The sequence below is a fragment of the Diabrotica virgifera genome, chromosome 5 (genome assembly GCF_917563875.1).
Source record: "Diabrotica virgifera virgifera chromosome 5, PGI_DIABVI_V3a".
Taxonomy (NCBI): domain Eukaryota; kingdom Metazoa; phylum Arthropoda; class Insecta; order Coleoptera; family Chrysomelidae; genus Diabrotica; species Diabrotica virgifera.
In genome coordinates this window covers 158645265-158670299 of record NC_065447.1, presented here as the reverse complement: position 1 = coordinate 158670299, position 25035 = coordinate 158645265, and the positions used below count along the sequence as shown (strand labels likewise).

The 25035-nt window shown below is 31.9% G+C and overlaps 1 protein-coding gene across 2 annotated transcripts in view; it reads left to right on the top strand.

Annotated features, from left to right (window-relative positions):
* The window catches only part of LOC126885184 (uncharacterized), a 217747-nt gene that overhangs the window by 93189 nt on the left and 99523 nt on the right, over positions 1–25035 (top strand). Inside the window, exon 1 of one of the 2 annotated variants that reach the window (XM_050651616.1) lies at positions 19895–20150. The exons of the other annotated variant lie outside the window; for it this stretch is intronic. The gene's annotated coding sequence lies outside the window, so the exon portion shown is untranslated. Of the gene's footprint in view, positions 1–19894; positions 20151–25035 lie in introns of those variants that run through there. 2 annotated transcript variants of the gene reach the window in all.

Here is a 25035-nt window from a genome sequence, read left to right as displayed (position 1 = left end):
AGTTTTTAGATTCCACGTTCCTATATTTATTAAACCTTTCAATTTTCTATTTCTATTACTTTTCGGTGCTTTCTTATTCGTTTTCCGTATCCACGCCTGGTCATTATCCTGTACATCCACCCTTTGACCATCACTTGCTAGTTTTTTGGGTCTGTTTTAGTAAATTTCCTTTGTTGTTCATTTAGCCGATCACTCTCTGGGGATTGTTCACTTGTAGAGCGTTTGTAGTATTTTTCTTTTTGTTCTTGTTCATTAAAGTTTTCCACTGTATAGCTCTTGTCATTTACAATTAATTTATTTTGTCTGAGATATGCTCGTTTTCCATTTTCTCTTGCTTCTCTGAGATATGGTAGCAGCATTTTTCTTTCTTCTTGCACCTTTTTTGGGAAGTCATCAGATATCCAAATATCGGTGCCTTTTAGCTTTTTAGATCTTTCGAACACATCTCTTTTCTTTGCCCAATTTTGCAGCTTTATTAGAATTGGTCTGTTTTTGTTTGCTTTGAATACTCCCAGTCTACATATTTCTGTGGTGTCAGTTTTCACATTGACCTCTGCTCCGATGTTATTGAAAACTTTCTGTACTTTATCTTCCACCTCTCTCTGTGTTTCGTTATTTATGTCTTCTATGCCAACACATACAATATTATTTCTTCTTATTTCTTTCTCTACTATATCTAGCCTTTTTTCTTGATTTTTTATTATTTCTTTTAATTTTTTATTTTCCCTTTTGAGACCTATTATTATTTCCGAATTTTTATCCATTTTTTCTTCCATCGTTGTTAATTTCGCCTGGATTATCGAAAACATGTCTTTAATCTCTTCCATGTTATCCATTTCTTTGTGCTTTACAGCTGGCTCCAGAAAAAAACACCCTCGGTTCAACCCCGCGGAAGAGTGTTTTCTACCTACTGAACGTTTTGACTATTATTTTGAATTTTTTAAGCCCTGACCTGTTTAGATCTCAAAAATTTTGAAGTGATTATTTCTACTTTTGTACGACGGTTTTTATCTCTATTATTACTAATCACCTTATCTTTTTATGAATAAATTGGAATTTAATGACATGTAATTTGTATTAATTTCTATTTTTCTATTGTTTACGAATTTTAAAATTGAGAAGAAGCATGCAATATCTTACAGATTCTGACTGTTGTTTTACACACTAATTCACTGCACTTTATATTTTGTTCTATATTAAATTTCATTAATTTACTGTTCGTTTAAACCACTGAATTTTAATTTTTAACAGGAGCTACTTCTAACTGCGTGTTAACTGTCCATTTACCAGACCCGGAGTTTAATTTAAAAACCCATGATTAATCTGTTTATATCAATTTAATGCCGAAAACCCTCAAAACTCTAGAAGATGACGTCCGTTGAAGGTCAAGGTCAAAGTAAAGGTCACCATTGGATAGCCAGGAAAAAATCCTAGACTACTAGTACTTTTCCTTGATTCAAACTTCTACATGTTGTCAGATAACCAGTAACTCAGGGAATTGGAATATCCAGTAAATCTTATAATTTTCCGAGTTTGTGCCTCTATATCTTGAAAATCCTTCATACGATTGAGTTGTGCCCATGAGAACTTTTTATCAGGATGCTTCAAAGGGTATTCTCCCAAAGTATGAACGAAATCCACTGGGACATAATTTTCATAAGGTTTGTGCGGTGTACTTTAAAAATTGATTATTTAACAATGTTCGGTTACTATCAATTTTTTGTACTATACAAATAAGCAAGCTGTTTGAACAATCTGGAATTTCCATCTTCTTCGAATATTCTTAAAATATTTATATCATAAAAATGTTTTTCAAATTTTCAAGTAAAATAAACTATACTATAGAATTAATCTAAACAAAATATTTTGACAAGTCTTTAGTTTCCGTCTATTTTGAATAATATTAAAACATTTATATTCTAAAATGTTGAATTTAAAAAATAATATTGGTTATCAAAGAATATTTATCATTTTTTATCAAAATGCGTGAGAAAGTGGTATTGATAAAATAAATATATAGTGGTGGTTTAAAGTGATTACACTTACCTAGTACGATAAGTTCCATAGTCTACCGTACACAAAATAAAACACAGGAAATAAAAAAAAATTGGGAATTTAATCAAATTCACATCGCAGTCGTCAGTGTCTATGTCTGATAGTATATTTACTCACGGTAAAATATTCCAAAACCTCCTGATTTTAAAGAACGGCTTAGATTGACATGAAATTTATCACACATATAGCTAACATGTCAAAGAAAAAAGTGATATTGTGCCGATGTGTTCTTTTGCCCTGGTGGTGAGTTTCACCCCTTCTGGGGGTGAAAAAATATACGTTCAAAACAAGTTCGGAAGTGGATAAACTGACTAATTCTAAACTACTTTTGTTTTATAGCATTTTTTCACGACGAATTTTTAATTTAAAACCAATTATTGTTTTCAAAAATAAGCACTTTGAACTGATGAAGCTTACAGATCAACTTGTGAAGCGGTAACGATTAATTTCATTTGGAATGCTAATTAGAGTGTAATTTTCACGATTTTTTACAAATAAAAGAGACTTTACTTTGAGCGTAACTTGCTTACTTTTGATGCTATATAGAAACTTAAAAAAAACAACAAAAATAAATGTTTTTTAAACACTTTAAAAAAGTTGTTATGAGTTTTCCCCGAAAAGTGCTTCATTTTCATTTTTTCTTAATTTAACGCTGAAATATTCGATTTGGAATTTGACGAATAATAACCTACTTTTCATTAGCTACAACTCTGCTTCTACTGGGTCTAGAGACCTCATATACATACACCATTTTTTTACTTTTTGATAAGCTATATTTTTGCTAAGAATGTTTTTTCGATAAAACACCAATTGTCTCAGTTATTTGCGAAAAACCGTCTAAAAATTTAATTTTTTTGTTGAAAAATGAACATAAATATTCTCACCCCCAGGGCAAAAGCACAATACGGCACAATATCACTTTTTTTCTTTGACATGTTAGCTATGTGTATGCCATTCAAAGTGGTTCTTTCAAATTTGGAGCAAAAACCGTGAGTAAATTGACTATGACAAAAATGTGGTCTTCGCTATTACTCTGGGAAAATTATGAAAAAAGAAGGAAATTTTTTTAGCAGCTATTTTGTTGTTGGAATCGAATCTTAAGTTGGAATCGAATGTGCTATTTTGTTTATTAACAAATTAGTGCTCCGGAGTCTTCTTTTTTTTTAATTATTGCTCTATAACTCCGAAGATTTCACCGTTAAACCAAAAACAACCTAATTAAAATTCACCGTAATTTAATTCTGCGTAGAGATATTTTTTTCCGACTCCCTTCGGCAAAAATTTTCCTCGAAAAATCCGGATTTTCCCACACCGAACAAAATCTTTTATTTTCAACTAAAATTTTAGGGCGAGACAAAGCGAGACAAAGTATGCGTTTGGACACTAGGAATCTCTGATTTCGTTGAAAAAAAAAACAAGAAAGTAATCGAAACCTTTTGATTGAAAAACATGATATAAAAAACCTACGATTGCAGCAGTTACGACAGATTTAGAAATGTGAAAATATTTATTGTGTTTACTGATGAAACGTATTTACTTTTAAACCATAATCGCAGAAATAGTTGGCGGTATGGGACGATTGCGTCGATTTTACCTGAGGTGCGTTCCAACCAGGGCACGATTGCGCTAAACTAAGTTAAAATCCTTAATAGACGGAATAGGTTATTATACATATGTTATACAGTATGTCCCTGTAAGTTGTATCCGTATGGAAAACTTTTTTATTATTAATTTTACGAAAAAAAGTTATTCTTCATAAAAAGCTCTGCATGGTCCAAAACCTAAAATTCAACAATCAGATATCAAATTTTATGAATATTATACGAGGTGTGTCAAAAAATATGAATTTCGCTCAAGAGTAAAGTAGCTTTATTTTTCACAATATTGAAAATTGTTATTAAGAAAAGTTGTTTGGAATCAAGAATTATATTCTAGTATGCAACTACCTATTTTTACCATTTTTACAATATCGAAAATTGTTATTATAGTATGGTATAGTTAGACCCAAACCCAGACATCCAAAGTGAAAGTTATCTTCCATCTTCTCCCCCATCTTCCCCCCAAACCGGACGCTCAAAATGGTGAAACTTTTTACTGAACAAAATGTGGATCATATAGAACAATTTGGTGTTGAAGGAAAACTTTTACTTTGGATGTCTGGGTTAGGCCTGTTTTGGACCAATTATACTATACTACCTTCGTAACTTTGGAACCGTTCATTTTAGAAACATTATGCATAGGACCTTTTTTATTTCAATTTCAAATTTAATGTAGAATAATTTTGTATAGAGGGTTGTTCATGATAAACCGCATAGTTTTAGAAATATTGACGAAAAACGTAAAAAACTACGAATTTGCAGATTTCTCCCCCCCCCCCCCCCACAAACCCGACGCTCAAAATGGTGTGACTTTTTTCTGGACATTGTGTGGACCATATAAAACAATTTGGTGTTGAAGGATAACTTTCACTTTGGATGTCTGGGTTATGCCATCTTTTGGATCAACTATACCATACTATTATGAAAAGCTGTTTAGAATTAAAAATTATATTTATGTAATTACATCCTTCTAATAGAAATATTCTGGACTATAAAGGTACTCAACTTTTGATCTAAATTTATCTTTTTTGACATACCTCGTATAAAATTGATAAAATTTGATATAAGATGGTTGTATTTTAGGTTTTGTACCATGCAGAACTTTTTATTAAGAATCACTTAATTAGAAGTAAGAAACAATTAATTAGAAGTGTGTAATTGCATATTAGAATAGAATTCCAAACAACTTTTCATAATAGCAATTTTCAATATTGTGAAAAATAAAGCTACTTTACTCTTGAGCGAAATTCATATATTTTGACACACCTCGTATAATATTCATAAAATTTGATATTTGATAGTTGAATTTTAGGTTTTGGACCATGCAGAGCTTTTTGTGAAGAATAACTTTTTTTCGTAAAATTCATAATAAAAAAGTTTTCAATATGGATACAACTTACAGGGACATACTGTATAATTAACGATGGAAATAAAATTTAAGAGTTTATTTCAAGAATATGCTTTTACACTTACATACTTGTTTAACTTATATCTATTAATCTACTATCTATATTGATATTTCTTTGATGGAATTCATGCTGAGTTTTTTAAGCACAGTGACAGATTTACTAGGCAATGGCTTGCAAAGTTCTTCTCAGACTTTCTTCAGGCGGAAAATGTTCCTCATCAACTAAAAAGAGCAAACATCGTCGCCATGTTAAAGCCTGGGAAACCTAAGGATTTACCAAAAAATTACCATTAAGATAATAATGAAAATGTAAAAAATGAATACATTCTATATTATATTTACCACATTCAATCAAACAAGGTGACAAAATCGGCTAATTCGAAATAGTTCCCATATACCAACCATAACATTGTTCAGCTTAATTTCCCTATATACCAACGATTTACCATGAATGTGATTAATACTTGAGACATGTCATACAGTTGAGTCCCTGAATCTTTATCCGTGCGTCATCATTTAAAGCATACGAAATAAGAGTCGGAAATTGAAATTTACTAAACGCAAGATCAAGTCACTTACTGTCACGCGTTTAGTAAATTTCTTAAATTTCAATTTCCGACTTATCATCGACTTATTTCGTATGCTTTAAATGATGACGCACGGGTAAAGATTCAGGGACTCAACTGTATATCCAGTCCCACAAAAGTACTGAAACATAAAATATATCTGCAGACAAAATCAGCCAAACTGATTTGCGATATCTAATGAAAAGTCGTACGAAGCTGGTTTTGTTGAATATAGTACGATAGCACGACGATACTTTATTGATAATCAGATATAAAATTTCAATACTACATAATGCGATATAGGAAGTAATCACTTCTGTCGCAAGTGCCAAATGCCGTTATTCATTGTCTTTCGTTTTTGAAATATATATCTATATATTTATAATAAAAATAAATTAGAGGGAGTCAGAGGAAATTGAAGGGTGCCAGAAAAATAAAAAATAGTCAGAAAAAATAGAGGAATTCAAAAGAAATTGGAGGGAGATACGATAAAATAGGAGGAAGTAAAAAATGAGTACAGTGACTATATTGTATCCCCCGTCGCATGGCGATTGGTAAAATCACTAGTAGATAATAAATGACAACGGTTTAAGCTCTAATCGTCTTAGCTAACGCTGGCTTTAACCCTTTGACTGTGGGAACCGCATATTTGCGTAATTTCAGTAGTGCACGAGATGTGCGGGAAACGCATTTATGCGACAGCGCTAACCGCTTCGCTGCGGTTAGCGATTATTTGCGGATAGACGAAAAATAACGTAAACAAAATATAAAATATAATGTCATCAGATGTTTTCTTATGAATGGGCGTGAACCGCCCACCTAAAGTGCCTCGAGCGGGATGAGTAGGAGGGGTAACTGAGAAGGTGTTTAGTATTACGAATGCGTTAGTACCGTAAAGTGAAATTGTCGCTAATTATTACGTTTTGTTTGAGATAAAAAATACTGGTAATAACTATTACATCATGCCGCTGCCACCAAAAAGGGGTAAACATTATTCGATGGCGGAATTGGAAGAACCATAAGAACAAATGAACCCTATTATTTGTTTTACTACATTATTTATTATATATATTATAATAGTTCTAGAATTGACAATAAATAGTTGAAATAAAATAATAAAGTAAAACAAATGATAGAATTCCAACAATTAAGTCAACTGTAACCTAAAAGCCAAAAATATTTGCTTCACTGCGGGAGACGTCTATTAGCGCCGCAGTGACGAGATGCAAATACTCTCAGTCTCAGTAGCTCCGCAGCGAAAGGGTTAAGATGTTTTGAATAGCACCTAAACTATTTTTAGTAATAGTATTTGTGAATGGCACTTTTATGGACTTCGAAAATATGATTTCGATAAACTTCAATTACAATTCTAGACGAAGACGAACAGATTCGAGACGAATCTATTCATGTAAATTTTATTGAATTTGAGTGACATTATATTTTCCATAAGATGAGCGCGGTCTTTTCTCACTTTTAATACCATTTTAGGATAACAAGCTTGCATGTCGACAACACAATTGTCATTTTATCTGTTCTAAGAATGGAGGAGTTGTGTTCGCGGATAGCAGATAGACCGACAGGCATGCATGAATCCGGAAGTATATATTATTTGTTTTCTTACTGCTGAGGTGCGTCGAATAATATGTCGCTTGTAGTATTTCTGCGTCTTTAAAAGAGTGCTTATGGTTACAACAACTTTCAACTCTGGAACCGACATTCTTCATTCGACACCTCATTGTCATTCTAGCAGTTATAATAACGGAAGGTTTATGTTGACGGGCGGACAGACACTTGGATAATTTAAGGTTTTCATTTTTTAATGTTGTAAAATGGGTGAAAAAACAATAAAGTTAATATCTTAGTCAATATCTTTACAGTACATTTATAACTTTTCATATTACTTAAAATATTCATAAGAGGCGGATCCATGAATATTGATTTGTCCACAGCACATTTACAGAATCTAATATTAAATTCCAATACAAGTGTTTGTATTACTTTGGATGATAACGAATAGAAATCTTAATGGAAATGCTCACGCACACTTGACAAACAAGGATAATTTTCTTTTTTTTTTGAGAAAAATGATATACAAATATAATATAATAATCACCATACCAATGATAAATTATTGGACACTCACCGGCACAAAATTATGCCACTAAAATTTTTGCTTAGATGGCATTATACGGGGCTGAATGGAAGCGTTGTATTTTCTCCTAACTTTAAAAAATTCTGTGGACAAATTAGAGATTTTTTTTCATATTTCTTTATTATCCCGGAGACATCACTAACTAAAATTTTGTTTTTGGGATTATCCGAATATCTCTTTTCTTATAAGAGCTGCACAAGTTCTCGTAAATAAAAGTACTGATTGACTTGTAACAACAAAGAAAGAACAACTTCTGTTGAGTGAAAGTAAAGAGGATGATATACTCCAACAGAAGTAAGGAAAAAGAAAGTAACTAGATGGGAACAAAAAAATGTGTGGCTTCTACGTTGAGAACCCGAAGTAAGAAAATACTAAGAAAAAGCTGAAGTATTATGTAGGGGAAAGTTATAAGATGGATGGAGTGTACCTCCACACATTTACCTGTACATTTACTTCAATTTCTTAAGTGTAATCAAAGGAAAGAAAGAAGAAAAACGAGGAAAGTGTTTTTTGGATAGATAGTAATGTTAAAAAAGGCCATTAGTTACACACCAAAAAAATTACTGAATACATGAAGTCTTGACCTTGACAAGAATTTATATGAGAATTCCTAATTGCAGACATGTGGAATTGGGATTTAAATACAGAATAAATATGATTTCTTTAAAATACTTATATGATACTGACTTATTAATGATGTTGGAATAATCAAACGAAATTTTGACTTTTGCATGACAAAAAAATAAGGTTAGGATTTTCTCTGAATGAATATTAATTATTTCTTGGAATGATTTAATATACCGAATTCACTGAATAAATTTACACATAAGATTTAATTTGGAAAGATTATATGTGTCACCATGAAACAGAGTGACAACAGGTTGTTATAAAAAAAAATTAATATAAAAAGAAATATGTAGTTACCGTGTGACTGCGATAATTCTATGCCAGAAAACTCGATATATCTATTTCTTGAGTTCTTCTAAACACTCCTAAATACATTTTATTGATCCACATTTCGAAATTCAATTATGTACTTTTAATGATAAAACTAGGTCTTTACCTGTAAATTTTGACCCCAATTTGTCACACGCCACTCACGAAGTTCCAACCAAAAGTGAAAGCTGTGGTTCTTTTCGTCTGTCACAAGGACGACCTCAGAACACGAAGTAATATTCACCGATACCAACCCAAGAAACTAACAAGTAGTTTTAAGTGTGTTCAGGTATGACGTCATATTTTTTTTTAAATATAAGAAAAAATAATAGTTATAAATGGGAATTACTTAGAGAAATTTAATTAAGCAATCAAGAGAAAATAATTATAAAAATATTTAAAGAATTCCAAAGTGATTCCGTAACGTATCAGACCGTTACAGACTCCTAAACATAAATATCTTAAATAGAGGCTGGATTGACAAGATTAGAATGGCCCGCATGCAGCCCAGAACTCAATCCTATCGAGCATTTATGGGATGAATTGAAAATAACTATTCGCCGTCATCCTAGGCCTCCAGAAAATTTGGCACATTTATAGCCCTGGTAGAGGACTATCGGGCTATTCCCCAGGATAACACATCTTATTTATTCAATACCAAACAGATTGCGTACGAGCAGTCATTGCTGCGAGAGGTGGACCGCTATTGAATTGTTTTGTTTTGTTGTTAATTTTATTTTGTGTTGTTCATTTTAGTGCGTGTAACATTTTTAATTAAATAAACCTTCAAATCAGTTTTTTATTTACATATTTTAAAAGAAAAGACATATTCAGTTAATTCAAAAAACAAAGTTTTAGGGATGCCTCCGAAATAATACAAAAGGAGTATGAAACAAAATCAACCCTTCAATTTTTTCACAGAATTTTTTAAAGTTAGGAGAAAATACAACACTTCCACTCATCCCTGTATAATGCCATCTAAGCAAAAAAACTTTGTTACCAGTATAATAACAAACGATATTATTACATGTACATACCTACAAACTGATGCAACAGTCTTGAAAATGGGAGTACAAATAATAAAGTTATAAATTATCAAACTTAATCAAAAATTTTTAGTGGCGGGATTTTTTGCCGGTGAGTGTATATAGAACTACATATATCCGACTATAATAAAACGTCAATATCCGAACGTTAATTTTCTAATTGAAATTTCGTTTAATATTTTTGTTATTTATGTATTTAGTTTAATTTACATGCGACTTTATTTATACAGGGTGATTCATTAAGAATGTCCAATCTCTGAGTTGTAGACTCCAGACTTTAAATTATTAAGATTTAACCCGAGTCACTTAAATAAAATGTGGCTCGTTACAGGGTATTTTATTTAAAAATGTAATAACTATTTTTACCCAGTACTTTAAAACTATGATGGAGAAAAATTGTACATGCAACTAACTAAAGACATTACACCCGACACCTTAGGGTAAATGGGTTTAGGATTATTTAATATATTATATACTTTAAGACTATTTGAAATATCCTCCTCATACTTGGCAGGAAGTGTAGGTACTGTACATCCAACGAAATTAGTTGGATAGTGAATGGTTGACCCTTCCCGAATTCTACGTCACTGGCGGAATTGCCATTTTATCGCAATATTTAGATTCTCTAATACTTTCTATGTAAATAATATACTCTTCATTCTTAACGATAAAGTCATTAGCTTTCGAGATACTTGAAATAGAAAATTAATCGGCACAGCTAGTTTGGGCTATGAATTGTGCCCTTTAATTTTTAACTTCAAATATCTCGAAAACTAATGATTTTATCATTACGAATGAAGAGTACATTATTTACATAGAAAATATTGAAGAATCGAAAAATTCCGCTAAAATAGTTATTCTACCAGTGGCGTGGAATGTCACCTTCTCGCTGGGAAAAGGCAATTGAGTCGTGTCAGCATTGAGAGGGAGATGGTGTGATTTTTTTTCAGTCGTAGAGGAACACGGTATGACTAAGAGTAGAAATTTAGCCTGTATAATGATTCGTCGAGAATAAAGTTTGTGAAATGGCCAACATAGAAAAGCCGATTGTATTATGTAAGTAAGTTTTGCTGGAAATTTTGATGACAAAATATTTAGAGAAAAGTCAAAATTGTACTGTCCATCTCTTTCTGTTATAAAAGTTTAAAAGTTTAATGACGTGACAAGGATATTTTCAAGTGATCAGAAGCAGGAGGGTTCCTAAAACCAACAAAGGTATTTAACATGTAAACTTTTTTTATAAAACGCAAGGACAAATCTTTCACGTAATAGAGACCGATGGCATTACAGAGCCACTTTTCACCGATAATTTCAAACGAGATCTTATGGCAAGTCATATTAGTCCTGTCGCCAGGGGGGGTACAACGGCCTCGTTAATTCAGATGGACTTACCCAAGTTTTTTTTATGTATTTTGACCCGTAGAACACGAATTTTTTGGGTAACAGTTGATCCGGATGTCGATAAGATTGTTATAGACCAAGAACTTGAGGAATCAAATAACAGCGATTTTTGGCAAAACAAAACAATATTTTGTATTTTTTGGGTCATTTTAAGCAAAAAGTATTTCTACAAGTTTTTTAGTAGGATGCACAGTTTTCGAGATAAACGCGGTTGAACTTTCAAAAAATCGAAAAACTGCAATTTTTAAACCCGAATAACTTTTGATTAAAAAATAAAATAGCAATTCTGCTTAGCGCCTTTGAAAGTTCAAGTCAAATTATGTCGGTTTTGATTATTTGCATTGCTAAAAATTTATTGTGTTATTGTTAAACAAAGCTACAAACAACTAGTGCGTGAGTGATGTTTCTATGATTTCTCATTTAAAATCGAACGAGTAGGTAGAATAGGTACTAGTGCAATCAAGACTATTTCTACGTTACATGCGTTAAAACGCATGTAAAAGCACGGGAAACCCTACGTATTTATAGCTTTGTTAAACAATAAAAAAATAAATTTTTACCAATGCAAATAATCAAAACCGATATAATTTGACTTAAACTTTCAAATGCGGTAAGCAGACTTGCTATTTTATTTTTTAATCAAAAGTTATTCGGGTTCAAAAATTGCAATTTTTCGATTTTTTTAAAGTTCGACCGCGTTTATCTCGAAAACTGTGCATCCTACGAAAAAACTTGTAGAAATATTTTTTACTTAAAATGGCCCAAAAAATACAAAATATTGTTTTGTTTTGCCAAAAATCGCTGTTATTTGATTCCTCAAGTTCTTGGTCTATAACAATCTTATCGACATCCGGATCAACTGTTACCCAAAAAATTCGTGTTCTACGGGTCAAAATACATAAAAAAAACTTGAGTAAGTCCATCTGAATTAACGAGGCCGTTGTACCCCCCCTGGCGACAGGACTATATCTGGTTTGAAAGGTATTGAAAATACTTATTCAATTATACTAATTTTAGTTGGGTTTAAGTTTATTTTGCTGAATAAATTAAATAAATATTAAAATTGCAGTTTTCTATTTAATTAATAAAGATTCAAAAGTCAACCTAGGGTTATTTTTGTCCAAAAAGTTGACATTTTTCAATTCTCTAGTTTAGTTGTTTTTACGTCAACGCCAAATTTTTTTGACAAATAACCATAGGCAAACGTTTGAATCTTTATTAGTCATGCGAAAAGTATTAAATTAGTAATGCGAAACTACAATTTTAGTAATTATTTAATTTATTTATTAAAATCAACTTAAACCCAAATAAAATTTGTATAATTAAATAAGTATTTTGAATACCTTTCAAACGAGATATCACTTGCCACAAGGTTCCATTTAAAATTATCTGTCAGAGTGGCTCTGTAACGTCATCTGTAACGTCGCCTTTTATGACTATTTGAGAAGGCTACGTCCGTTTATTTCCTCCCTCTAAATTTCACTATTATAACTTTAACCGTTCAAAAGATACGAGGGGGGAGGGTACTTTTGGCTAGCAGTGAATGAAAATGTAACTTATAAAAAAATAGTTAAATTAATTTTGACTGTATGCACTGCATCTCTCGCTTTAATATACGCTACGCACTCGATTTTCAATTTAAACTATTGCGTAAAAAAATTATCTTTCTAAGTAGTCCAGCCAGCAGTGATTTGATTTCTACAAACGAAACGAGCGTGAGCATGCTGAATTTAGATGAGAATATCATTTTTGGGACCCCAAAAAGATGTAAATAAAAAGAATGTGAGTGTACTTTGTACGCACGTAAGAAGTTATACTTCTATTATATGATTCCAACGAAATTAATATGTACTTTAAACAGTTTATTATGTATATTTTATTTAAATATTAAACTAATTTTAATACTTACTACTTTCCAAAAATTTTTATTAACCCTTAAGTACTAACACACCGTCTCTCAGACGGCATCGTTTGTTGAAAGTGGGATATTTCCATTCCTAGAAAAATTTGAAGGTCATCCGTTTATGACTTTTCAAGTTATGTTGTTATTTACTAGTATTGAATTCGGCAATTTGCTGCAGGTTGTTATTCGAAAGATATTTAGACTCAAAGTGTGATTTCCGTCTAATAGACGGGGTGTTAGTGTTTGTGCCCAGTTCGTCATTAAACATAATGTGCCCCAGTTCGTCAAAAAGTTCAAATAAGGGGATAAAGACTATGAGGAAACTCTTTTGAAATGACTTGATGAGGTAGAAGACGACGTAAGCGAAGTGGGATCAATTTGTGATGAAAATGTTGCCACTGACTACCATTGCTACACTGTACAAATTTTAGTGCCTGTCAGTTTTTTTTTGTTTTAATATTTTTTAAATTTTTTTTTATTTTCATGTTTATTACTCTTTGTTTAACTCGATTATAAATTTTTAGCAAGATTCTTTAATTTGTTTCATTTTTATCACACTTTTTTTCAGGAATAAAAAGTCGCACAGACAATCCTTCTGATTCATGACAGCAGCAAAATGTATTTTGAATTAAATAAATTACATACATTCTTCTTTATTTTGTTAAATATTTTAATTAAAAAAATTTTTTTTGGACACCCTTTATAATTGATTATGTAAGTGTTTATGGTACTGAATAGAGAATTGAATAACCTTTCAAATAAGGTAGCACACGACCCCTATTGTCATTTAAAAAAATCATCGATTACATCATCACACCCAGATGGATGACGTCACTAGTATGCCATATTTTATGCCAGAATATCATAATTGAAAAATAAAAATCGACCTGTTTCGGGATTTTTCCTTAAAGTCGCCGGTTTACGAAATAACGAATTTATTCCTTTCATTTGCACCATACGGTATATAAAAATAGGTTGCTACAAAATATCATGCAAGGAAAAATAGTAGGCAAACGCAGTCCAGGACAAAGAAGAACCTTATGGTTGAAGAACTTGCGAGATTGGTATGGTGTTGATACAAGCATGCTATTTAGGGTGGCAGTGAATAAAATTAAGATAGCTATGATGGTAACCAACAATCTGAAAGGACATGGTACATGAAGAAGAAGTATATAAACATATTATTATTTCCTTGTTTGTATTTATGAATATGTTACCCATATTATGATAAATAAAGACGTTTTATTTGTTTTTAATAATTACTTCTTATATTTCTGCAACTACTTTCAGAAACATCTTAGTATCTCATTTTAAACACTTATTGACTTAGACCGATTGGCTTCTGAGGCATCGATTTATCAACATTGGCCATTTGCTTCTGGCCACTGTCGTTATTGATCGGTTATTGATGAAAAATCTAATTTTACGTTAAGTTTTTACAACATTGGCCAATATTTAAGGTTATTGTCGTTAATGGCCGGGCATTGTCGTTAATAACCAAGGAAAATGGACATTCACGACAATGGGTGGAATGCATAAAACGTAGTACCTGCTCAGGGGCGTAGTTAGGGTGGGGCGGAGGGGGCGGTCCGCCCCGGGTGTCACCCCCGAAAGGGACCCGATCACAAAAGAATGAATCGTTAATTTGTAACTTTACTCACTTTGCAATCAAAATAACATTTGATATTATTTTATGAACAAACGAAACCAAAAAAAAACCGAGGTAAAAGTGGATTTGAACCGTTAAAAGGAAAAAAGCAGTTGATCTAAGTAACGAAATTCTCAAAAAGCTTGATGGTTTAGTTTAGATAATATTAAGTGTCGTTCACAGGAATAGGATAATGCAGCTTATGAGCGGCGTACATGGAGGAATACAAGCTATTATCAAAGCAACAAACAAAAAGGTCATTTTCTTTGGATGTATTGATCATTTAATTAATTTATGTTGCCAGCACTCTTTTTCACACAACAGATTTTTCGGATGTGTAGAGGCAATTTTTTATTTTTTTGTGCTTCCACTAGCTGCTGGTAAGTGCTTTTAAACACAGCAAAGCATCTGTTAAACGACTTTCCACAACGAGTTGGAGTGCTCACTATGTTGCAGTTAAAGTATTGGCAGAACATTTTGATAGTGTTGTTGCTGCAATTATTGAGGAATTATGTCATCAACAAGAAAATTTGGACACCAGAGGTGCTGCACATAAACTTATGCACGCTGTGTGTAATTTCACATTTCTTTGTTATCTTTTCTTTTGGGGTGATGTACTGAGAGAAATCAATTTTTGTCAAATTGAATTGCAATGTAAAGGCGTAACCGTTGATCAATCAGCGAAAAAAATAGGGGCATTTTGTCTTTATATTGAAGAAAAACGTGGTGCTAATTATTATAGATGAAGCAATATATTTTGCCACGAAAAAATATTAAGACGACGACATTCCTACCGCAAAACGAATTCGACGTCAAAAACGAATAGATGGTGAGTTGACTACCGATACAGGACTCACACTTCAGAAGGATGTGTTGAAATGCTCTGACCTATTCAATGTTGAACTCTAAACCAGATCAAAGTCCATTCATGATGCGGCTTCATTGTTCGAGATTGTGCAGACACACACTTTGCTTTTCAAGAACAGTGAACAGTTGAAATTAGCTGTTACAATATTTTGTGACTTTTACTATCAAGAGGTATCAGAAGCAGACCTGCTAGAAATACCAAGGGTCAGAAGACATTTACAAGCGGCCAATACTACAGCCTCTAAATGGTTAGCTGCAGACTTTTTAAAAGTCATTGTGGAATGGTTTTTTATGGAATCCCTCCCAAACTTAATGGTCGCATTAAAATTTTTTATGATCATTTGGGTAATCAGTTGCTTTATGTGAGAGAAGTTTTAGTAGATACGCCAAAACTAATCAAGAAGTACTTGCGAGCAACAGTGACGCAAACAAGGCTAAATAACCTCGGTTTATTAACTATCGAACATGAAGCAACACAAAACATAAATATAAAAAATCTGTTTTAGAGATGCCGCTAATAAAGCGAGAGAGAAAAATACTTTTAATTCATTCACACAATGCAAAACAAAAAATAAATAAACTGTTACATACTATGTACTGCAATTTCATTAACTTAATATTTTCATTATTCAAAACATACGCATATCGGATTTTTGTTGATTTTAACAACATTTATTTTTAGGATTTGGGGTGACACCATCGATTACCGCCCCGGGTGTCACCCATGCTAGCTACGCCACTGTCTGCTAATGCTTCAAGTATGTACTACATTTTTGAAGATGTTACTACACTTACAAAGCATTATTACACTTACAAATGCTTTGTGTTTTACTATACTTATAAAGCATTTAATGCTTTGTAAGTGTAGTAAAATCTTGAAAAATGTAGTACATACTTGAAGCATTAGCAGGTACTACGTTTTATGCATTCCACCCATTGTCCAATTTACATCATTGACCGTAACATATAATATATTGTATTATTTATCGTATCATTTTAATATCACTATAATGTTCGGATGACAATAATGAGTATAATAATATTGTTTTTCCTTTACATAAGATATAATTATATTTTTTAATTTATTTATTTTAAACTGTATATAATTATCTTAAATATATTTACTTTGTTTTTAACCTGTGTTTTACTGAGTCTGTCGTCCTAAAAGAGCTACCCGTTGGTTACAGCATAATATTCAAAACTTATGACACGAAATTTCGATTTTGATTTTTTTCAACGATAGGCATTTGAAATAAGCGTAATAAACGCCGAATTCAAACTTTCACACCAAAAAGTATCTCACGTCTGGGAAATGCTTCCACGAAGACGGAATTAGGTGGAATTTGTAGCTTAAGTTGTGTAATTTCGAAAAACCTATTTGTGCTTGCAGCGTTTGTTAGACATTTCAAATGCTTCAAACTGAAAATCGAAATTTCATTTTATAGGCACAGTTTAATGCTAAAGAATCAGTTAAATCACTCTAGAATCTTGACGGTTCCAATTTTGCACATCTCCTGAGACAAAATTTTGAATGTGCGACTATAACGACCAATCATGGCAAATGTGCGACAATAACGATCAATCTGATCAATCACGGCAAACGTAGGATGCCGTTAATTGTGATTCATCTGCGCGGATGACCATTTCTGATGAATTTGGTGACAAGTGACAATGTCACCAAAATGGAACAGCGAGAACAAAGGATTTTTCGCGGAGTGACCCCATTGATTCTTTAGCATTATACTGTGTTATAGTTTTTGAAGATTAGGCTCTTACAATAGAAATTACATAGTAACCGGTCAATGGTAGTGACATTTTGATTTTTAATGATAGGATACTCTGATCAAAAAATATAGAATTTTTACCGTCGAATTGATACAAATTTTATTTAAAAAATTGATTTCGTGCACGTAACTGACATGCAAAATCGCCGGTCGCTTCAAGCGTCGTTTTTAAAAGAATTAATTTTACCTACACAAAAAGTATAATAAATGTTTTTGTTTAAAATTATCTCAGCTACATTTTTTGTTTGAACCATTTTTTTTCTACGGCATACAGAATGTTTCCCCCCTACGAGGAGGATTTTAGGAGAAACCCTGAGTAGTAAACTTTTTTGGGGTCCCAAAAGGCTTTTTAGAGATTTAGTGGCATTTTCGTATCTGACGACTGGACTAAAAAGTATCTTTGAAAATATCGTACTATCAATCAATAATTTTAAATTGTATTGGTATGTTATAATATATAAGATTGCTATGATTTTATAGGTCAATATTGCGAAAAACTTTATTGGTGTATTTAAGTTTAATTTAATAACCTTTACTGAAGAGTGTTTTGGTGTGTAAAAATGTGGAACAATAGGAATAACTTATTTAAAACGTAAGTATTTTTTGGATCAATAAAATAAACAAAAGTATTAGACCAGGAAGAATCTGTTTTTAGGTGGATGTGAGAGGTGGCATTCAGATTTTTGCGGATAAAGTTAGGTGATAACTTCGTTAATAATAATTGACTTATGCTCCTTTTCAAATATGCCCGGAACATTAATAAAAAAAATAAAATATTTAAATATTTCAAAAAGTTTCGTTTTTTTCTACTTTCTTTGCTTATAACTTTAAAACGATTCATTTTGGAACAAAGTCGTACAGGAATAAAACAAAGATAATTAAATTTTCTATCAGATACGATTAGTTAAAAATGTCTTAATTTATCACCCTTGCTGCAAAATAGCAATAAATATAAAATAAGGGGGCAAAACAAGCCTGTCCTTATTCAATGTTTTTCCATCACTTAGGTTACACTTGTAACCTTCCTTCCCTTAGAAAATTTTTGTAATGTGCTAAAACCGTCCACCAAATTTCATTAAAATTGACTTACTAGATTTTGCATAATAATTTTGCAATATAAACTTTTTTTAAAAAATTAAAATTTTTTAAAATCTTGCACAACAAAAACTAGAACATACAAAGATTTGTCAATTTTTTTACATATAAAGAAGTACTCCACCTATCTAATGCACTTTACAGAATTGAAATCGGATTATTTAAGCAGCCTCAGCAATGTTTTAAAGTTATAAACAATTTTTTGGCTTATAAACAAATTAGTGCTGTGGCCAGGAGGGGATGCTACGGGCTCCTTTATTTAGATGGACTTACCCAAGTTTTTTTTATGTATTTTGACCCGTAGAACACGAATTTTTGGGTAACAGTTGATCCGGATGTCGATAAGATTATTATAAACAAAGAACTTGAGAAATTACATAACATCGATTTTTCGCAAAATAAAATATTTTTTGTATTTCTTGGGTAATTCTAAGCAAAAAATGTTCTTACAAGTTTTTTCATAGGATGCATAGTTTTCTAGATAAACGCGGTGGAACTTCCAAAAAATCGAAAAATTGCAATTTTTGAACGCGAATAAATTTTGATTAAAAAATAAAATAGCAATTCTGCTTACAGCATTTGAAGGTTTAAGTCAAATTATACCGATTTTAATTATTTGCATTGCTAAAAATTAATTTTTTTATTATTAAACAAAGATACTTGTTTATAAACCAAAAAATTGTTTATAATTTTAAAACATTGCTGGGGCCCCTTAAATAATGCGATTTTAATTCTGTAAAGTGTATTAGATAGACAGAGCACCTCTTTATATGTAAAAAAAATAGCCAACTTTTAAATGGTCTACTTTTTGTTCCGAAAGATTTTAAAAAATTTGACCTTTTTTAAAAACATTTAGATTGCAAATTTATTATGCAAAATCTATTAGGTCGATTTTAATGAAATTTGATAGACCATTTAAGTAAGTTATAAGAATTTTCTAAGCGAATTACTAAGGTTCTAAGTGCCATCAAAGTGGTTAAGAAACATTGAATAACAACAGGCGTATTTTGTCCCCTTATTTTGTATTTATTGCTACATTGCAGAAAAGGTAATACCTTAAGACATTTTTGACTAGTCTTATATCATACAAAATTCAATTATCTTTATTTTATTTCTGTACGACTTTGTTCCAAAACGAATCGTTTTAAAGTTATAAGCAAAGAAAGCAGAAAAAAATCGATGTTTTTCGAAATTTTTAAATATTTTAATTTTTTTATTAATGTTCCGGGCATAATTGAGAAGGAGCATAAGTAAATTATTTTTACTGAAGGTGTCACCTAACTTTATCTGCAAAAATCCCAATGCCGCCTCTCACATCCAAAAATAGACTTTTTTTTACAGATTATTCCTGGTCTATATTTACTTATATTCAATATCTAAACTGATAAACATTGATAAAAAAACGTTATTTCAACGTTCTGCACGATTTTTTTCGTAATTCACGCTGTTATAAATTACACATGGTGTATGTGCATTGAAACAAAAAACCTAGACTGTCAAAATAACTGTAAAAAATAATAGTTTTAGTGATTTTTATAAAGATAAAATAGTAGTTAATAATTAAATTAGTTTGAGTTTGGTTCTGCATCGAAAACTGTAATGTTATATTCAATGTGGGCTTCGAATGTTTTGAATTTCAGTCATATATTTCCATTGAGGCTTTAGGATTAGTCCATGCAGCCAGAAACGAAGTAAGTAATAAGTCTAGCTTTTTTGTTTTTAGTTTTGTTTTCAATCGTTCTACATCATTCAAAAATGGTGAAAATGTTGAATTATCCACGTTCGTCTGTCCGTCGGTCCATAATCACATCTCCCCCGTTATTATACATATAAGATATAGAAAAAATAAGATGCCAAAAAACAGTACTTAAATAGGGCAAGACAGCACGGGTAAATAATTTCAGTTGGGACTTCCGGTGCTGGAGTTACAACCGAGAGTGACATATATTTATCGTTTAAATGGGATATATTATGATATATTATTCGACCCGTCTTGATAAAAAGAAACCGAATATGTATTTCTGCTTTCGATTTTCGATATCACTTCCGGTTTCAAAGATAATCTACAAAATGTTAAATCTTTTATTTCTTTACATTCCATTTCTAAAACATTCATTCACGTGGGTGACAAACTAGGACTTACGAAGTTCAATCCCTTGTTTAGTGTAAGGTTGTCGCAGCCGACATTATGACAAAAAAAATTTTTCAACGTATTTTTTATCGGAAAATTAATCATAGTAAGTATTTAAGGATTAGGTTAAGGGTCATACTTTTCTCGCCCTGGAGTCGTTCTGAACATTTTTGTTATAAAAAATACTGAGTAGACCACGGTAAGGTAGGTATATAATAAACAAAAGGAAAGCCATTTAAGGTTACAAGCCTAATCTACAACTTAATTTTAGACAGAAATATGAAAAACAAAATAAAAGATGTGTGTGTTTTTGTTTTATTGGCACTATTATTTTTTTTATTATATAAATAAAAGATAAAACATGTTTATTATTAAGTGCCAAAAGATTCATAACATTGAAGTGACCATAAACGTTTAAACTTCTTACGATTTTTTCTATACTAAATAAAGTCAACTAGATTGCAATTATTTGTTCTTGTTATCAATAAACAAACTCAATTTTATCGGCAAAATATCCACTTTTAGTACAAGTTCATATACCTGTTTTAGCAGGTGTGTAGGCTCAGATTTATTTTTCACAATATTTGTCGAGATGGAATCAAACAACAGTTCTACAACTCAAAATCATTAAAGTCAAATAAACTCTACACAAACTCATTCTTTAGCAGCGTAGAAACTGCAATTTCCCTTAGGGGGAACAGGCAATTATTTTTAGTGCCTTAGAAAGCACTAAACTTTAAGACTACCTTCTGCCAATGAGAAGTAAAATTCAACCGAAACATGTAATACTTTCTTCTAGATTATCTAATAATCGCATATGTATGTGCGTGTCCAATAAACAAATGGTGTATGATTTTATGAATAGTCATGGCCAAATAGAAAATGAAATTGTCAGAGCAAGAAGGTTAGTTACACTAGCAGAATGACTTGTTCATATATTGTCCTACAATACCACATGACTTACTAATCAATGAGGTGACAAAAAATGGTGTAATTTCTATTTTCCCAATGACATTCCTAAAATATTAGTGCTTTTATGCCGCAATTCAATCACATTTTGAGTTTTAGAGGGCAAATAGGTATCAGTCCACACTATGTAACAAAACCAGAGTCATTTTGGCTTTTTTTGACAACACTTCATATAGAATATTCATCTCTCAAGACTGTGTAGTATGCTATAACTGCAGGAAGTCAGATCACGTAGCATCACAGTGCTCCGAACCACAATCTCAATTAACCCCCAACCAAAGCAATGAAAAATCGTTATCCAGCACAACATATATATTTTTGCAAAAACTCAAAGATACAAACCGTTCTCAATGTGAACAAATGTCTATTTCTAATGACCTAGAGATGGAACAAAATAGATGCATCAAATAAAGACAAATAAAGACATGATCAACCAAAACGTAGCTACGATGAAATAATTTCACCTGATTCAGATCCATCTTCAAATCAATGTAACATTTTTACATCACCTAAATTCCAATTAAAAGTTAAAAAAAGCAAAGTCAGTTCAGTAAACTCTGACTGCTCAGTATCGCACTCAGTTGAAAATGCTAAAAGCTAGACAATCACTCTTCATCTTTCACTCTTTGACTTTGTACAATTTAACATGCTTTAACCAACTTAACATGCTACTAATGAATATAGGTAGATCAACATATCCTATAAGCGTGGTTTAAGAATATACAACAGACTAACTAGCCTTGACCTATATTCTTAGTCAAGTTTGTCCCCATTTGAAGGAAAGATCCATAAACCTCAATTTCCCCTCTATAAGCAACAAATCTTTAATTATCTTGGTCATGTTGCATCGGACTGGGAAAGTGACTAAATTCAATCCTAGATTAACAGTACAATGAATGGCTTAAAATATATTCAGATGCATCCAAAGGTCAACTCAGAGTCGGAGCAGCAGTCGTAACCTCAAATGACTCTTTTCAATTTCAACTCCTCAAAATTCTAGCATCTATACTGCAGAACTAGGGTAAAAGTAAATTGAAAGAATATATAGAAAATAATGGAATGCAGCAACTTGTAAATGAATATACAAGAATTTTTAAAGATTCAAAATCTATGATTGATCTTGTCATAAGTAATGACCATACGGTAACTGCTCATGTAGAAAAAAATTACATAATATCTGATCACTGTATTGTCCATGTGCTCAATAATAAAGTAACTAAAAGTGAAGTCATTGAAACAAAACAAATTCGTTCTAAAATAATATATGATAATATGGTAAACATGTTGATTGAAAAAGATTGGGCATATTCTTCGGTAAACATCGATGAAGTTGCTGATACTTTCATCAATAATATCGTAGATGTTTTGAATAGAGTGTCACCAGTTAAAACTGTGGAAGTTAAGAACTTTGGTAATAAATGGTTTGACAACACTTGTAAATTGGCAGTTAAGAATAAAAATCTTGCTTATAAAAGATTTTTGTTTACAAACGATTGCGTAGATTGGAATAACTATAAAATTGAAAGAAATAACTGTGTTAGAATTTTAAAACAAGTTAAAATTAGATTTTATGAGTCAAATATTGATAGGAATAGGGGTAATTCTAAACAAATGTGGAAACATCTCAAACAGTTAGTAGGAACTAATAAAACTATATCACAATTTCAAAGTCTTGAACATGAAGGTGTAACATATAGTGTAAATTTGGCAAACATATTAAATCAATATTATGTTGATAGTATTAAAGATAATATTGTAAGTTTTGACCAAAATAGTGATATTAATTTAAATTTGCAGACAGTTGTTTCATCTGATGTAAATTTTGAAACTTTTGAGAGCATATCACTAAACCAACTATATGATATAATCAAATTTCAATATAAAAAAAATAGTACGGATGAAGTAGGTCTTGATATTATCAAAAATCTATTTCATGTGTTAGGTTATCCTTTATTAAATTTAATTAATATGAGTTTAGAGAAGGGCCTGGTGCCCAAGCAATTTAAAATATCAACTATAGTACCTGTTCCAAAAGTTCCTAATACTAATAAACTTGATCAATTACGTCCAATAAATATGCTCCCATTTTGTGAAAAAGTTTTAGAAATTGTGGTGTACAATCAGCTGACTAAATTTATTACTTCAAATAATATCCTGTATAATTACCAGTCTGGATTTAGAAATTCTCATTCATGTGAGACCGCATTACAGTTAGTTGTCACAGATATGAAAAGTATTTTAGATACGACAGGGGTCGGTATATGCGCAGTTTTTATAGATCTCAAAAGAGCATTTGAAACAATAGATCGTCATATACTTCTTTTGAAATTAAAGAAATATGGTTTTAACGGGAGTAGATAGACAACCTGCGTTCTGGCGCATCCCCTAAATCGCAACCCTTAAATATTAATAAATGCCAAACGGCTTAACGTAGGATGACGTGTGACGTATCGTTGGAAAGGGGATGAAAAGGGGGGTTGAACGCAGTATGTGGCGTGCGCATCGGAATATGCCAAAAGGGCATTACGTCATATCTTCTTTTCTATTGGTCCGATTTTGACGTAAGAGGGCTCGTCGGAACGGGGAGGGGGTAAAGAACACACAAAAAACAAAGATGGCGCCAGTGCCAAAAGGGCATTACGTCATATCTTCTTTTCTATTGGTCCGATTTTGACGTAAGAGGGCTCTTCGGAACGGGGAGGGGGTAACGAATACGTTGAGACAAAAAACAAAGATGGCGGCAGTGCCAAAACGGCATTACAGCATATCTTTGTTGCTATTGGTCCGATTGTGACGTATGGAGTGTCAAATGAAAGCGGCGGTGACACAGAAGCCAACTGTCAATTCTTCTTCTGTCAACGTTAACTGTCAATTCTTCTTCTTCTCCGTATAGTGCCTAACAGAACGTGACATTTGACGTATGACGTGACATTTATGTGTGACGTGGCAAAGCGCTGACATTCGACGCAGAACGTGACATTTGACGTAGATATGTGACATTGTTCAGTTTTCCGTCCGACATTTGACGCAGAACGCGGCATTTATGAGACATTGTGACACTGAACATGTTCAGTATTGATATGAATCCCACCGAGTACATACATAGGGTTATGGAATTTCAAACTAAACTTAATCAGTTAAATAAAGATATTAAATCATATGAGGATATAAAACAAATTAAAAGACATTTCGATAGTCTGCATATTGAGGACAAAACGTGGAAGCCTGAAGAGTTGAATTTACAGCAGCAGCAGCAAGGTCTTTACGCTTTTAGAAAACTACCACAAGCTACATATCCATTGAGACGTATTCAGCCTACACCATGGGTGCCAGCAACACCAGCGAGTATGTGAAAAGTGAAATAGACAATGTCTTTGCAATGTCTTGTGTAATATTAGCATCTATATTTATCTTAATTATAAAAATTATGTTTGAAATTGTAAAGAGAAAATTTGAATCTTCATGTAATATAAGAC